This window comes from Glycine soja, chromosome 20 (assembly GCF_004193775.1).
Source record: "Glycine soja cultivar W05 chromosome 20, ASM419377v2, whole genome shotgun sequence".
Lineage (NCBI taxonomy): Eukaryota > Viridiplantae > Streptophyta > Magnoliopsida > Fabales > Fabaceae > Glycine > Glycine soja.
The window spans coordinates 7,312,103-7,327,233 of NC_041021.1; the positions used below are offsets into that span (position 1 = coordinate 7,312,103).

General features: G+C 37.3%; 1 pseudogene; it reads right to left on the reverse strand.

Annotated features, from left to right (window-relative positions):
• Nucleotides 1–1,504: 1,504 nt before the first annotated feature.
• On the reverse strand, nt 1,505–9,283 carry LOC114401556 (annotated as a pseudogene).
• Between the last annotated feature and the right edge of the window lie 5,848 nt (nt 9,284–15,131).

A 15,131-nucleotide genomic window follows, 5' to 3' on the forward strand; every position in this document is an offset into this window, starting at 1 on the left:
TTGTTTTGGGGGCATAGGAGTTGAGTTTGGTGAACTAGAAAGGTGGGTTGGCATCCTTAATTGTAAACTTATGAGTGAATCTTTCACTTATTTGGGTTTTCCAATTGGTGTCAATCTAAGGAGAGCTTCAACTTGGGAGTCAATGATTAGGAAGATTTAGAAGAGGCTATCTAGTTGGCAACATAAGAACCTCTCTCTTGCAGGTTGCGTGTGTCTCATCAATTCGATAATAACTTCTCTCCTTTTATTCTATCTTTTTTTCTTTAGGATACCCAAAACAGTTGCAAAAAAGATAGATAGACACTTCTTGGGGGGGGGGGGGGATGAGGTGACAAGGAAAATAATAGCATGGGTGAGTTGGAAAACAATATGTCAACCAAAGGAGATATGAGGGTTAGGTATCAGAAATATCATTGTCTTCAATGAAGCGTTGTTAGGTAAATGGAGATGGAGTCTCTTCTATGAAAAAAATGCCTTACGGGAAAAGGTCCTAACCTCTAGACATGGAGGGTGGAGAGGGTTGGTTAGTGATAGGATTGTTGTGAGGGATTCTATTTGGTGGCAAGACCTAAGTGAGGTGCTTCAAGTTGACAAGCTTGTACACACAAGAAAATGAAGCACTTCAGCTGGTTTGGGATCTAAAATACCGCCAAAGGTGGTGACTTTTAGGTGGAGATTGATCCTAAATAGGTTGCCATTGCGAGATAAACTTCTTCAGCGCAACATCATCACTAATGCAACTGATGCTTTCTGTCCGCAGTGTAATACGACGCAAGAGACAAGGACACATGTGATCCTCTCCTGCTCAAAAATATCTCAACTCTGGATGGATTGGTACAGACAAGAAAATGTCCAACAACTTTGCCAAACTCGATGGAGACTCACCTTTGGTAGCACATGTTCCCAACAAGTTCAATCTAGGAGGCAAGATTGAGAGCTTTGATCTGGACAAGATTAGCATGGTGTATATGGCGTGCGAGGAACAAAAAGAATTTTGAAGGCATGGATTTGGATACTATAAAAATCAAGGAAGAGTTCACCCTCTGCACGTGGTCATGGCTACGATTCCTTGGAAAAACTACCAGTTTGTCTTTCAATCAATGGTCGGTTTGTCCTGTAACATGCATTCTTGGCATTAGGTAATTGACATGCACGTTGCGCATTGGTTTACCTGGCCACATAAATTTTTGAGGCATAATTCAATGCAGGGGCATTTATTACATTTTGTATTTAGGGGATTTATTACAGGTGAATCAGTGGTAGGGAATTTGATAGGTAGTTGGGAAATACACAGGAGGGTTAACTCTCATTAGTTTATTAATGGTATGTAATCCATATATAAACACTAACACATGGTCTGGTTAGCCCTGGTTGGGTATCTGCTTGTACCTTTTTTATTGTAATTAAACTCATATGGTATCAATGCAATATATTTTGTTTGGCTGACAAAATAAAAAAACATATCAATCAAAATAGCAATGGAATAATAATTCCCCACATATATTGCATGGATCTAGATAGTTGGTGAGCCCAACCTAACATTAATGAATATAACAAATTGGGTGCAACCTAGGGCTAACCTCGGCATTTTCTTTTGCAAGGCAATCCCAAAAGTCTCTTCCATGTTCAACTCCACCACACCATGTGGTAGCTTCCATTCAAAGGAATGAACCAAAGTGCCCAAAATGTATTGAACCATCACAATTCCCATCCTTGTCCCAGCACACACCCTTCTCCCTGCCCCAAAGGGAATCAACTCAAAATCATTCCCACGTGCATCAACTTTGGCACCTTTTCCACTCACAAACCTCTCAGGATTGAACTCCAAAGAGTTCTCCCAAACCTCAGGGTCTCTCCCAATAGCCCATATGTTCACACTCAACCTTGTGTTTTTAGGGATGTAATAGCCATTCACTTGACATGGTTGTGATGAGACTCTAGGCAAGTTTAGTGGGGTTGATGGGTGCTTTCTCATTGTCTCTTTGCAAATAGCTTGCAAGTATGGAAGATTCTTTAGGTCAGATTCGTCGAGGCGGCGATTCTTGCCGATGACTTGGACCATTTCCAAATGAGCTCTCTTTATGATGTTGGGATATTTCAACATCTCTGCTAGTGCCCACTCTATGATACTAGAAGATGTATCAGTGCCTGCGGTGAATAAATTCTATAACATGCATGGGACCATAAAGGTGGATGGTTAGAACAAAATCTCAAACTTGAAACAATGGCATAAATAATACAATGATTAGTTACATAAACTCCCTTTCAAATGAATGCTGGTAGTTGTGAAGAGTTAAAGGATCAGTTTGTTTAAATTTATTTGTTGAAATAAACACTTATTTTAATAAAATAAAAATTTCTATTTTTTTAATGGGTTTGTTTAAACTATTTCTGCTTAACAAATCAATTTTCTAATTATTTTAAGAAACAAAAATTCTATCTATTTCTTAAAGAAGTATTTATATAAATATCATTTATTTTAAAGTTAATTTTTAAATTAACTTCAATAAGTGGTTGTCCAAAGCAGGTAGGTATATGGAGATAAATACTTTTAAAAAAAAATATTTCTTTCTAAAATATGAAAAAGAAAATATATTAAAAAAAAGGTTAGAGAATGGCGTATAGAACACACTGATTCTGCTATACGACTTGATTGTAAATAACTATTAATATATAATATTTTGGTTAATTATAAGTCAAGGTCTTAATTAAAGTCTTAATAAAATTATAGGATCTATAGATTAAACTAACCAAAAAATCATGATATGTTAAAGTTTAGACACTCAACAATTTTATGAACAAAATGGAATGCAGATTACTAGGACGTTTAAAATATGCTTGTTTTCACATTAATTTGTGTAAAATGTTCGGATTCCTTATTGTATTGAGCTAGGCATAATTGATCTCATCTTCTATTTTTTTTTTTATAATGTTTTATGACAAAAAAATTTACTATCACTTTTTTCTTTAATATTTAAAACAATAAATAAAATATAGACACATATAAGATGTGGTGAGATAAAGGGTAATACCAAGAGTAGTGCCTTGACATTGGTGAGTGTGAGTCTTTCACCATCATTGCTTTTGCTACAATGATCCATGAGAATGTCTAGGAAATCTTGCTTGCCTTTACCATTGTAAGATCTAGAAGACACATGCTCCTTAATCATCCTTGTCAACAACAAATCAAACTTCTTATGCAAAGTCTTCATCTCACGTTCTATGCCTTGTAAGTCCAACCACGCAAGAAATGGCACAAAATCACCAATGTTGAAGTACCCAGCAAAAGTCATGAGCTCAACAACCATGTCCTTGAACTGATTTGATTCCGAATCCTTTGTTTCAAACACACGACGACTTAATATAACTTCACCAATCATATTAGCCATAGCATAGGTTAACATCTCAGCCACCACCACAACCTCACCCTTTTTGCTACAATCATACATTGAGCCTAGCATGTACCCCATTTCTTTCTCTCGAACTTATGCCCACCCATCAAGAGCCTTTCCACCCAGCATGTGCAAGTTGCTTAGTTTCCTAAGCAACTTCCACCTAGAGCCATAGTGGGCAAACACCATGTCCTATACGATACAAGGACGAATCCAGAAATCTTATCAGAAAAGAAAATAAATTAAATAAACTCTACATATATAATCATATTAGTAAATAAGGTTTTAAAATGCAGTAGCAGTCGTAGTTTTGTCAAAATTCTTAATATATATTGCAAATAATTATAAACGGATACATGCGGCTAATGTGATGACAATCAAGATTTTAAATTGTGATTGTGATTTCGTTGCGGTCAATCACATTATGAAAAAGTACAAATAAATATAACCACAAAAAGTAAAAAAGTAGAAAATTTTTGTTGTAACGGTTAAAATCACGACCGTAAACTCTTTTTTAAAACCTTGATCACTATTATCATCACATGTCCTAAAACTTTTAAAATCTTATAAATAAGTTTTCTTTTGAATAAACCATTTTTTTGTTGAAAGTAAGTGAAAGAAGATATGTTGACTGAGCCAACAAAAAAAACTTGTTATTATATTATGACACTACATATTTTTTAATATAAATTTAGAATCTATGTACATGATTAAAATAAAAACTGAGGAAGTACTTGAAAGGAAGTACTTGAAAGAGTTTGAATCCGTGTCCTTTTCTCATTAGTAATGTGAGGATATATACAATATACAAGAGCATAATTAGAAAGTAGGACACTAATTAACTAAGAATCTGGATAAAATATGCACAAGATTAATTACATAATCAAAATAGAAGATATACATAAATATAGAATATATGTATCATATATTCTAACATACCCCGCAATCGAAACGGGAGGTTCACGAACATTGAGACTGGCTCGAAAATCTTCAAATAAAATACGAGGTAGGCCCTCTGTAAAAATATCGGCGATCTGATAATGGAAAGGAACATGTAGAACTCGTACGTCGCCTTTAGCGACCTTTTCCTTGACAAAATGAATGTCCATCTCAATATGCTTGGTACGCTGATGTTGTACCGAATTTCCTGATAAATAAATGGCACTCACATTGTCACAATAAATCAGAGTAGCTTTAGGAATAGGACAATGTAGTTCAAGTAATAAATTTCAGATCCAACAAGAATCAGAAACAACATTAGCTAATCCTCGATATTCAGCCTTAGCGCTGGAACATGACAAAGTTGGTTGTCTTTTGGACGACCATGATATCAAGTTGTCACCTAGAAAAACACAATAGCCAGAAGTAGAACGTCTAGTATCCGGGCATCCTCCCCAGTCAGCATCAGTATAAGAAATAAGCTTGTTGAAAGAGGATTTATACAAGTGTAGAACATAAGACAAAGTACCCTGCAAATAACGCAAAATACGCTTAAGAGCACTCATATGCTTGTTCCCGGGATCATGCATGTGAAGGCAGATTTGTTGAATTGCATAAGAGATGTCAAGTCTAGTAAATGTAAGATATTGTAAGGCACCATCCAGACTGCGGTACTTCGTAGGATCCTCATAAGGTGAATCCTTTGATGCACTAAGTTTTGGTTTGGTGTCAACAGGAGTGGGACAAGAGCTGCAATTAGCCATACCAGCTCTCTCAATGATCTTTGTGGCATACTGTTTCTGAGATAAGAACATACCATTAGCATCGCGGGACACAAAAATCCCCAAAAAGAAGCTTAGAGGACCTAAATCCTTCATAGCAAACTCGACACCCAAGAGAGCCATAAAATGCTTTCTCAATCGATTTGATGAAGCTGTAAGAATAATATCATCAACATATAACAAAATATATGCCATATCCAAGCCCAATGGGTGATCAGATGTACTATGAGAAAAACCAATGGTGGCAACAAAATCTGCAAAACGCTCATATCAGGCCCGCGAAGCCTGTTTAAGGCCATAGAGAGATTTCTTTAGTAAACACACATGATCCGGGTGACCTTTGTCGTGGAAACCCATGGGCTGATGCATATAAATTGTCATTGAGATAGCCATGTAAGAAAGCATTCTTGACATCTAACTGGTGAATATGCCAAGATTTAGAAACAACAATGCTAAGAACAGTATGAATAGTAGCCGGTTTGACAACCGGACTAAAGGTCTCATCACAATCAACACCCGGATGTTGTGTTTTCTCATCACCTACAAGACGGGATTTTTGCCGCTCAAAAGAACCATCGGATTTTCGTTTATGTAGAAAAATCCACATAGACCTGATTACATTCACATCCGGTGGATTAGGTACCAATTCTCATGTTTTATTAGCAACAAGAGCATTAAATTCATCTAACATTGCATTTTTCCAATTCAGGTCACGAATAGCACTAGCTGGATCTTTGGGTAAGGGAGATATCGTAGCGGTAGTCATGGCATAAAAATTAGAAAAATATTTCGAATTCGGTTTGTAGATCCCATTTTTAGCTCGAGTTGTCATGGGATGAGGGGTAGGACTTGGCAACAGTGTGGGAATGGTTGTAGGCCGATCTGGGGAGGGATGATAGGCTTGTTGGTGGACTGGCCCAGTTCTCATAGGGAAAGAAGGGGGCAAACCAGGCTGCTGGTCAAGAGCGTGCAATGTGACAGTACCGAAAGTAGAGGAGTGAGTGGGCTGAGGTGGGTCTGTTGACGCCATAGGCCTAGGACGGGAAGTAGGGTCAGCTTGGTGCTCCAAATTTGGAGGAGTATTGCTTTGGTGGTGCAAGTGATGAAAAATGGGATTAAAATCCATAAAAGTATAGTCATCTTTGTGAGGGGAGTGAACCTTAGAGAAAGGGAATTTAGTTTCAACAAATTTCACATGACGACAAATAATAATTTTTTTACTTGACATGTCATAGCATTTTGAACCTCTATGATTTGGGGCAGGACCAAGATAGACACAAGGACTGGACCTTTCTTGCAATTTGTGAATAGAAATGGACGGGAAGAGAGGAAAACATAGGCAATCGAAGACACATAATTCTGAGTATATTGGATCACATTGATATAGAATTTGAGTGGGAGACATAAATCCTAAGACCTTGGTTAGGAGAATGTTTAGGAGATATGTGGCCATTTCTAATGCATGATGCCAAAAAGAAAGAGGCAAAGAAGCATGAGCAAGCAAGGTCCGTATGATATTGTTTATTGATTTTATGTGGCGTTCGGATTTTCCATTTTGAGGGGAAGTATGGGGGCAAGATAGACGAAAAATCATGCCATGTTGATAAAAAAAACTCTTGCAAAGTGCCATTAATATATTCTGCGCCATTGTCACATTGAAAAGTCTTAATATCACGGGTAAATTGTGTATGAATTAGACTATGAAAAGATTTGAACAAGTGTTTAACTTGTGATTTCTTTGCAATAGGATAAGTCCACAAAATTTACTGTAATCATCAAGAAATAGAACATAATAACAATGGCCAGAAGAACTCATGATAGGCGAAGTCCAAAGATCACTATGAATTATATCAAAAGGAGAAGCAGTGTGCGACATAGAATCAGAAAATAGTAACTTAGAATGTTTCCCGAGAGGACATGAGGAACAAAAGGTTTTACAAGCCTTATTATAATTAATAAAAAATTTTCTATTAAGGGAACTAAGAACAACATCACCAGGATGGCCTAGGCAAGTATGCCAAAGATCGGATAAAATAGCGGTAAACACTGAACTATTGACTGGAGGAGTGGCTTGAGTGTTTGAGAAGAGAGGATAAAGGTCACCGGTATTGTCACATCTCATTAGTCTGGCTCCCGTCTGTAAGTCATTCACAAAAAAACCAAGGGGATCAAATGCAATGGAAACCGAATTATCAGTGGTGAATTTACGGACAAATATTAAATTTTTAATCAATTTAGGAACATGTAAGACATTGTTTAAGTGAAAGGGAGGGTAAAGGGATGGCAACATAGTACTACCGTGACCAATAATTGGAACCAGATGTCCACTACCCACAACAATGTTATTATTTTTAATGCTCAAATTGAAATATGAAGAAAAAATGCCTTGGTTCGCAGACATGTGAGATGTAGCGCCAATGTCCATATAGAAATTCCCATCCGGCTAAGAAAAAGATAAAGCATGCATTGCTGCTTCAATGTCCGTAGGTGTGTAGCTAGTGGATGGTGCTATGGCATTGTATGCCTGTGGACGCGAACCCAAGATCCCTGGCCCAAATTGGCGTGGCCCAACAGTAGGAGCAACAACATTTTTTAGTGCCCAAGAGGAAGCAGGATATGGGTATGGAGGCGGGTTTGGCCATTGAGCCAACTAAGGAGCCCAGGCGGCCCATGGCTGTTGCTGCTAATTAAATGGCATGAGTCCAGATTGTTGTGGGGCCACTTGCCCATTGCTATTATGGCTTTTCCCAAAAACCTTGGAGTTGGACTTCTTTTGCTTATTTCCTTTAGAACTCTGACGGGATGAAGCAGAGGATGCAGAGGTGTTGTTGTCCGTGCCGTGGTGGCTGTCGGTGCTCGTAAGGAAAGTGGCTTGAGAGCCATTGCCGGAGTTGCCTTCCTTTGCCAAACAGTTTTTAATGGTCCGCTTCACAAGCTTGAGTCGAGATCGGCAACTCGCAAACGAGGGTAATGGCTCTTGATTTTGGATGATATCTACCGTCCCGACATAGGCCTCAGGTAGCCCTGCCATGAGTTTGAGAATCAATCTGCTGTTGGTGAGAGGGGCATCAACATCGGCAAGTTGATCAGCCAACAACTTGATGTGATTACAATAGCTATCAATAGACGAAAAATTCCGCAAGTTCCTCTTCAAGATGAGTAGCCCAAGAAGCCTTGTTGTCCTGAAACATAGATTCGAGACGAGCCCACGCCCCTTGAGCCGTGTCGTCTTTGAGCAAGATAGCATGAAGGAGATCGGTGGATATAGTCCCGTATATCCATTGAAGCACCACGGCATCGAGACGCTTCCATAGAGCAGGGTCTGCGACTTTGGATGCGGCATAGGTGGCTACCTCCTGTGCCTCCATAGGAGAGATGATGTGGTGATGTAAATCATGAACCCTAACAAGGACCTTGAATAAAGCCGCCCAAGAGCGATACATGCCATGCTCCGTATCCAACGTTATGGAAATGAGAGACTTAACATTGGTGATAGTCAAAGCAGGATGGAATTTGGGTTGATCGGCCATGGAGAATTGTAGCGGAAGGAGAATAAAAAAGGGTGGAAGAGAGGTGACTGTTAGGGATTTTAGGATCAAAACTAAACTGATACCATGAAAGAGTTTGAATCTGTGCCCTTTTCTCATTAGTAACGTGAGAATATATACAATATACAAGAGCATAATTAGCCTAGAAAGTAGGACACTAATTAGCTAAGAATCTGGATAGAATATGCACAAGATTAATTACATAATCAAAATAGGAGATATACATAAATATAGAATATATGTATCATATATTCTAACAATACTTACCTGTGAATCATAAGCTAAGTGAGTTGCACCAGCATTTGGAGGCTTGTTGGAGAAGTTTTGAATAGGGTTTTGAGAAATGCACGAGCTGCAGCAGAGTAGAAGCGACAACCATGTTTTTGGTGCCCATTTTGAGGTGCATGACGGGACCATACTTTTTGGCCATTCTAGAGAGGGTGACATGAGGCATGCTCCCCAAGAGTGATAGGGCGCCTATTATTGGCCAGCCTCTAGGCCCGGGTGGAAGCTTGTTGTGACGGTTTGTGAAGTGTGAACGAATGGTGAGGTGGGTGATTAAGAAGATCAAAATGGACATAGCAATTTCTTTGAGAAGGAATAAGTGATCTAAGCTGGCCATATTGCCGCGATCCATATTAACTATGATATTAAAATGCCGTCACAATTTTTGTTGCAATCCTTAATGTTCTAGAAAATAACAAAAAAATAATAATGACTAATGTGCAATCACAATTGAAATTGGAGAAACTTCAATTGTGTGATATTGTGATTGAGATATTGCCGACCAAATTTTATAAACTAGTGCTAGCTAGTTGCTAACTTAATGTGAGGCATGTGAAGTGACAATTCTAGAGTGGGGATACGATATTTAACATGGATACTTCACAAAGAGCATATATGTCCTCCGTGGTGCAATAGATTCCACATAATTCTTTTGTTTTTTTTTTAAATGGTAGCTGCCGAATATGATGTACTTGCCAGCTAACAAACCAATAATAGGCAATATAACATAGCAGCACTCAATTCCACATAATCCAAAGCCAGATAATGATTATATTCAAGGTTTTAGTTTTCGGGGTGGTGGTTGGGTTGCAAATACTTAAAATTGTAGCTAAATATGGGTTGTAGACACCTCTAAAGTCATGTGCAGTTTGGCCTATACTCTTTTTGGGCGTAACAGAGTCATTTGGGACTTTTTACAAACCATATAAGTGGTAATTCAAAAGTTATAATTTTATTTTATTTTTTGGCATTCAATTTTTTTTATTTGACACTTAATTAATTTTCTCCCTACTGGTCAGCTGAGCTCATAGTAAAGTGGTATCTCCGGTATTGCGACTCCATATCTAAGCCAAAGACCACAAATCAACCTTAATTAAGAGACTCAAGTAGGATTGAAAGTAAGCGAACTGAGCCAAGTTCGATTCACCTAATTGACACGACTCAAGCATTTTTGTAAATAAATAGTTTTAATTTAAATTTTTCAATACAATTAATTAATTCTATTATAATTTAATCATAAATTTTAAAGTAATTATCATCAAATTAATAATTTTCAATAATATAACACGTTGTCATCTTGATAATAAAAAAGTTCTCATTGATTGAAATAATAGTTTTTCATATTTTAATTTTAATTTTGAGTTTTTTTATCATAGATTTTGGGAGCATGATTTAGAGTGAACTTGGGAAAGCCTTTTTTTCCTTCAAATTTTATTTGTTTTTTTTTTAATTTAAGTTATTTATAAAATAAACTAGATGTTTGGAACACTAGGTTGAAATTTAGAAAAAAAATCTGGAAAGCAAGGTGTTTTCTTGTATTTGAAAATTTATAGCTTACGATTATTTTTAACATCTTTATCCTTTTACCTCTTTTTATTAAGTAAAAATTGATTTTTATGCTACAAATAAAATTATTAATCTTAAAATTACTTTTTAACAAATTTATTAAAACAAAAACTGATTTTGATTACAATTCATTATATAAATAATCAATTATACATATAATTGATTATTAAAATTGTTTCGGATGAGTTCTTGACAAGTTATCTGCCTTTCTTCCTTCTCTCTCTCTCTCTCTCTCTCTCTCTCTCGTCTTAGCGGGATCTTTGATCTCCTATCTTGATGTGAGGTGAAGTACCTTCAAAAATGACTCTGACGATCAAGTCAGTTGAACCCGAGGTGTTTAAGTATCTCTACGTGGAATGATTGAAAACATACCTGGTGGTCTTTCTGTTAGGTCTATATATACATGTTCGATCTTAAGGAAGTTATGTCTTTTGAGGATTTATGTGGACTAACTGTCCTTCTAAATGTCGTGTGTGGTCATGGGGAATTGACGATTCCAATGAACCGAGTACTTGTCAAGTTTGTGGGCTATACGGTACATAATCCCCTCAAGCTCTGAATTCATTGTGAATGATAAAGTTTTATGTGTTGTCTCTGACCACGTCGAAAGCTTTGATCTTCTAATCCTATCACTACTAAAAAAAAGGCTTTCTACATCGGTCAATTAACATCGGTTATTGCAAAAACCGATGTTAACAAAAGCGCGGTGGCATTTTTGTAAATAAATGGAATTACTTAACATCGGTTTTATAAAAACCGATGTTAACTACTTAATGTTAACATCGGTTATTTAAATAACTGATGTTAACATGATGTTAAGATAAATATGTTAACATTGATTTTGTAAAAACCGATGTTAACTTCATAGTGTTAACATCGGTTTTGACAAAACCGATGTTAAGGAGTTGAACTGAACATCGATTTTTTGAGAAACCGATGTTACCATGTTGATGTTAACATCGGTTTTTAGAAAACCGATGTTAACATATTCATCCTAACATCGGTTATCCTTAAAAAACCGATGTTGATGTTGTTATGTTAATAAGTTAAAACGTGTTGAAATTTCACAACTTGCGCGCTCGAAAACCCTGCTACACTCTCTCTTCTCTTTCTCCTCCCACCTGAAATCTGCTGGAAACTGCTCGGTCGACACCCACATTGCCCCACATTCATTTCAATACTGTCGGAAACCGCTCGCTGGAACCCACAAAACCTCCTATCGAAGAAAAGTCGAAGAAAACCCTACACTGCTGTTGGAACTGTGGGTTGAAGAAAACCCTACACTGCTCTTGGAACAGTTTGTGGGTGCTCAAAGCTCAAAGCTTTCTATGCTGCCAGTTAACAAGGTATGAGCTCTACCTTAGTTTGTTGCTCTTCTTAGTAAGTTCTTAATCAGTGAGGTGGCATTGTTCGAAGGTTCTTATCAAATTATTGGGTCATTTTGACCACTTGGCTAACCATATAAAAGTATCAATAAGAATTGTAATGTGGGGTTTCATTTTGTTGTGGCAGTTGATTGTGCTTTACGTGGTTTTCAAGCTTGACGAGAGTTACACGCCGAGCAAAGTTTCCATCCGTGCCAGTGATGGTTTTCACAACTTGAAGGTAAATTTTTATTTTATTGGTTTGGGTTTGATTGGGATGATTATGCTTAATTATTTGGTGTTGACTTTGGGAACATTTTTAGGAGATTAAGACCGTGGAACTCGTGAAGCCAACTGGGTGGGTTTATCTATCCTTGTCTGGAGCTGATCCTAGGTAAGTACAGTGTTCTTTCTGTATCCAGTTTTTGTTGGTTTAAGTTTGTATCCAGTTTTTGTTGTTTGGAGGCCTGGATTTTTGTTTTCAACCAAATTTTGTGTGCATGTTTTGGTAGATTTCTAGCATAGAGTGAAAATGAATTAGTATACTTTTCTTCATTTTTTTCTATAAAAATTTAGTGATGTTCATATTAATTGAATGATTTGCTTTCATTGGAAAAGATTGTCATATCTTTTTCTTCCAGTGTCTAAAATTAAGTGGTTACAGGTATTATAGAATACCCCTGTCATCCCTAATACTTTATTTGTAATTTGTAACAACACAATGCTTGAAAAAACTTTTTTGTCTATGCTAGAAATTAATGCCATCAGGACCTGGGCTCTTGTCATTGCCACATTCCCAAACAACATTCTGAATTTCAATCTCCTGAAAAGGGGCCACAAGCATGGAATTCTACTATTGGTCTATGGTTTTGAAACTGATACCATCAATCTTAGGTCTCTGAAAATCTGCTTCTTGGAATCTGTTGGAGAAGAAGGTTTTGATTTCTTCCTTCACCTTATTAGGTTCATTTGTCCATTCACCTTCAATGAGTAGTTCTTTGATGCAATTTGTATTTCTATTTGCACTCACCCTGATATTGAAAAATCTAGTGTTGCAGTCTCCCTCCTTTAACCATCTTGATCTAGATTTGTGCCTTAGCAATGCTTCATGGGCCTGGGCAGCCACCCACAAATCTTCCTGCAGCTTCTTTATTCTTGAAATTTCCAAATCAGTCATCTGTCTATGCAATGTGTCCTCCTCTAATTTATTAAGCTCCACTTCCAAGTGCTGGACTTTTTTAAAGCTATCCCCATATTCTTCCTTGTTCCATATCTTTAATCTGCACTTCAACCTTTTGATTTTTTCTTTTAATACATATGCAGCTCTATTGATGTTTTTTAATTCCCCTCTCAGCTGCCATCATATCATCTCTATTTTCCATATCCAATATAAGCCCCTTAACCTTATTGGCATCTTCCCCATAAGTCAAGCCCATTTCGTTTAAAAGAGCACATTGTAGCTCTATTGGGTCCTGTTGTATTGAAGGCATGGAATTAGTTTTAGAAACTGAGTTTGAGTCCACAGCTGGTTCCTTAAACTGTTGGGCCTTTCCATTACTTCTCAACACCTCCTTTCTTCTCACATAAACCTTTGTGGCAGAATGAGTTGGGCCACTTATCCGCTGACCCACTTCCTCACTTGCTACCTTTAAGTCATATTGACCAAAGGGAACATTGACGCTGCTTTTCTTCTTTATATTCGAATTGCTGCTGTGAGGCAGAATTACCTCAAGAGGCAAATCCTTCTCCTTATCCCCCTCTATGGCTATTTCTTTTTTTTTTTGAACGGCCAAAATTATATTAAATATATAATAGAAGTTACTTAGAAGTTACATAGTACCAGAAGTACTATATCAAAATTTTTTTGGTAGAGCAGTTAGTACTGAATTTATCAAAGTAACCTTCCTTGCCATTGATAGGAATTTCTAGTTCCACTTAGAAAGTTTTGCTTCAAATTTTTTAATCAGTGGTTCCCACACCATGCAGCTAGAAGGCTTAGCCCCTATAGGAATCCCCAAATAATGAAAAGGAGTCTCCATCTTCCTACACTTGAGAAAATGAGCTGCATCATGTACCCAATTAATATCATCTCCAAATATCCCCACATTGCTTTTTGAAAAATTAATCTTCAACCCAGATGCCATTTCAAAGCCCCTAAGCATGACCTTAAGCACAATTACATTATCCCATAAGGCTTCTCCCACAAAGACAGTATCATCTGCATATTGCAGAATGTTTACTGGCACCTTCTGCTTTCCTACTAGATAACTTCTGTATAAACCTTTGATTAAAGCTGTCCTCATCATACCAGTCAAGCCTTTTGCCACAATATTAAAAAGTAAAGGGGCTAAGGGGTCCCCTTGCCTCAAACCTCTAGTGGGAACAAATTCCTTTGTGGGGCTGCCATTTATTAAGATTGATATAGTGGCTGATTGGTTACATGCATTGATCCATTTTCTCCATTTGAGGCAAAACCCCATCCTGTCCAGCATATAGTCCAGAAATGACCATGAAATAGAATCATAGGCCTTTTCAAAATCCACCTTGAACACCAGAGCTGGCTTCTTACATCTTTTAGCTTCCTCTATTGCCTCATTAAGTATCAACGTTCCATGAAGGATGTGTCTATATATCCTTTATGAAGGCTGATTGTCTCTCATCAATGAGGCCAGACATCACTTTTCTTAGCCTGTTGGCCAGTAATTTGGCTATTATCTTATACATACAACCAATGAGGGAGATGGGTCTGTATTCATTAAATGATTGTGGATGGTTTATTTTAGGAATTAAGGCCAGAAAGGATGCATTACTGCCCTTAGGAAAGCTTCCATTGACATGAAACTCATCCATAAACCTCCTGAAATCTGGTTTTAGACCCCCCGAAACTCCTTTATGAAATTAAAATTGAATCCATCCGGCCTAGGACATTTGTCTCCACCACAACTCCACACAGCATCCTTGAGTTCAAGATCTGTAAATGGGGAAGTCAGCTCCTCCCTTTGTGTGTGGGTAATGATATTAAATTGTACCCCATCCAAGGTAGGTCTGTCAAGCTTTTCCTCTGTGAATCTGGCAGCAAAGAATTTTACAGCTTCTTCCTTAACCAATTTTGGTTGTTGAACCCATATACTTTCAATGAATATTCCTTGAATTGCATTATAATGTCTTCTGAAATTTATGGATTTATGAAAGAAGCCTGTGTTACTGTCACCTTCCCTGAGCCATTTGATCCTTGATTTTTGCCTCAAGAGTGAT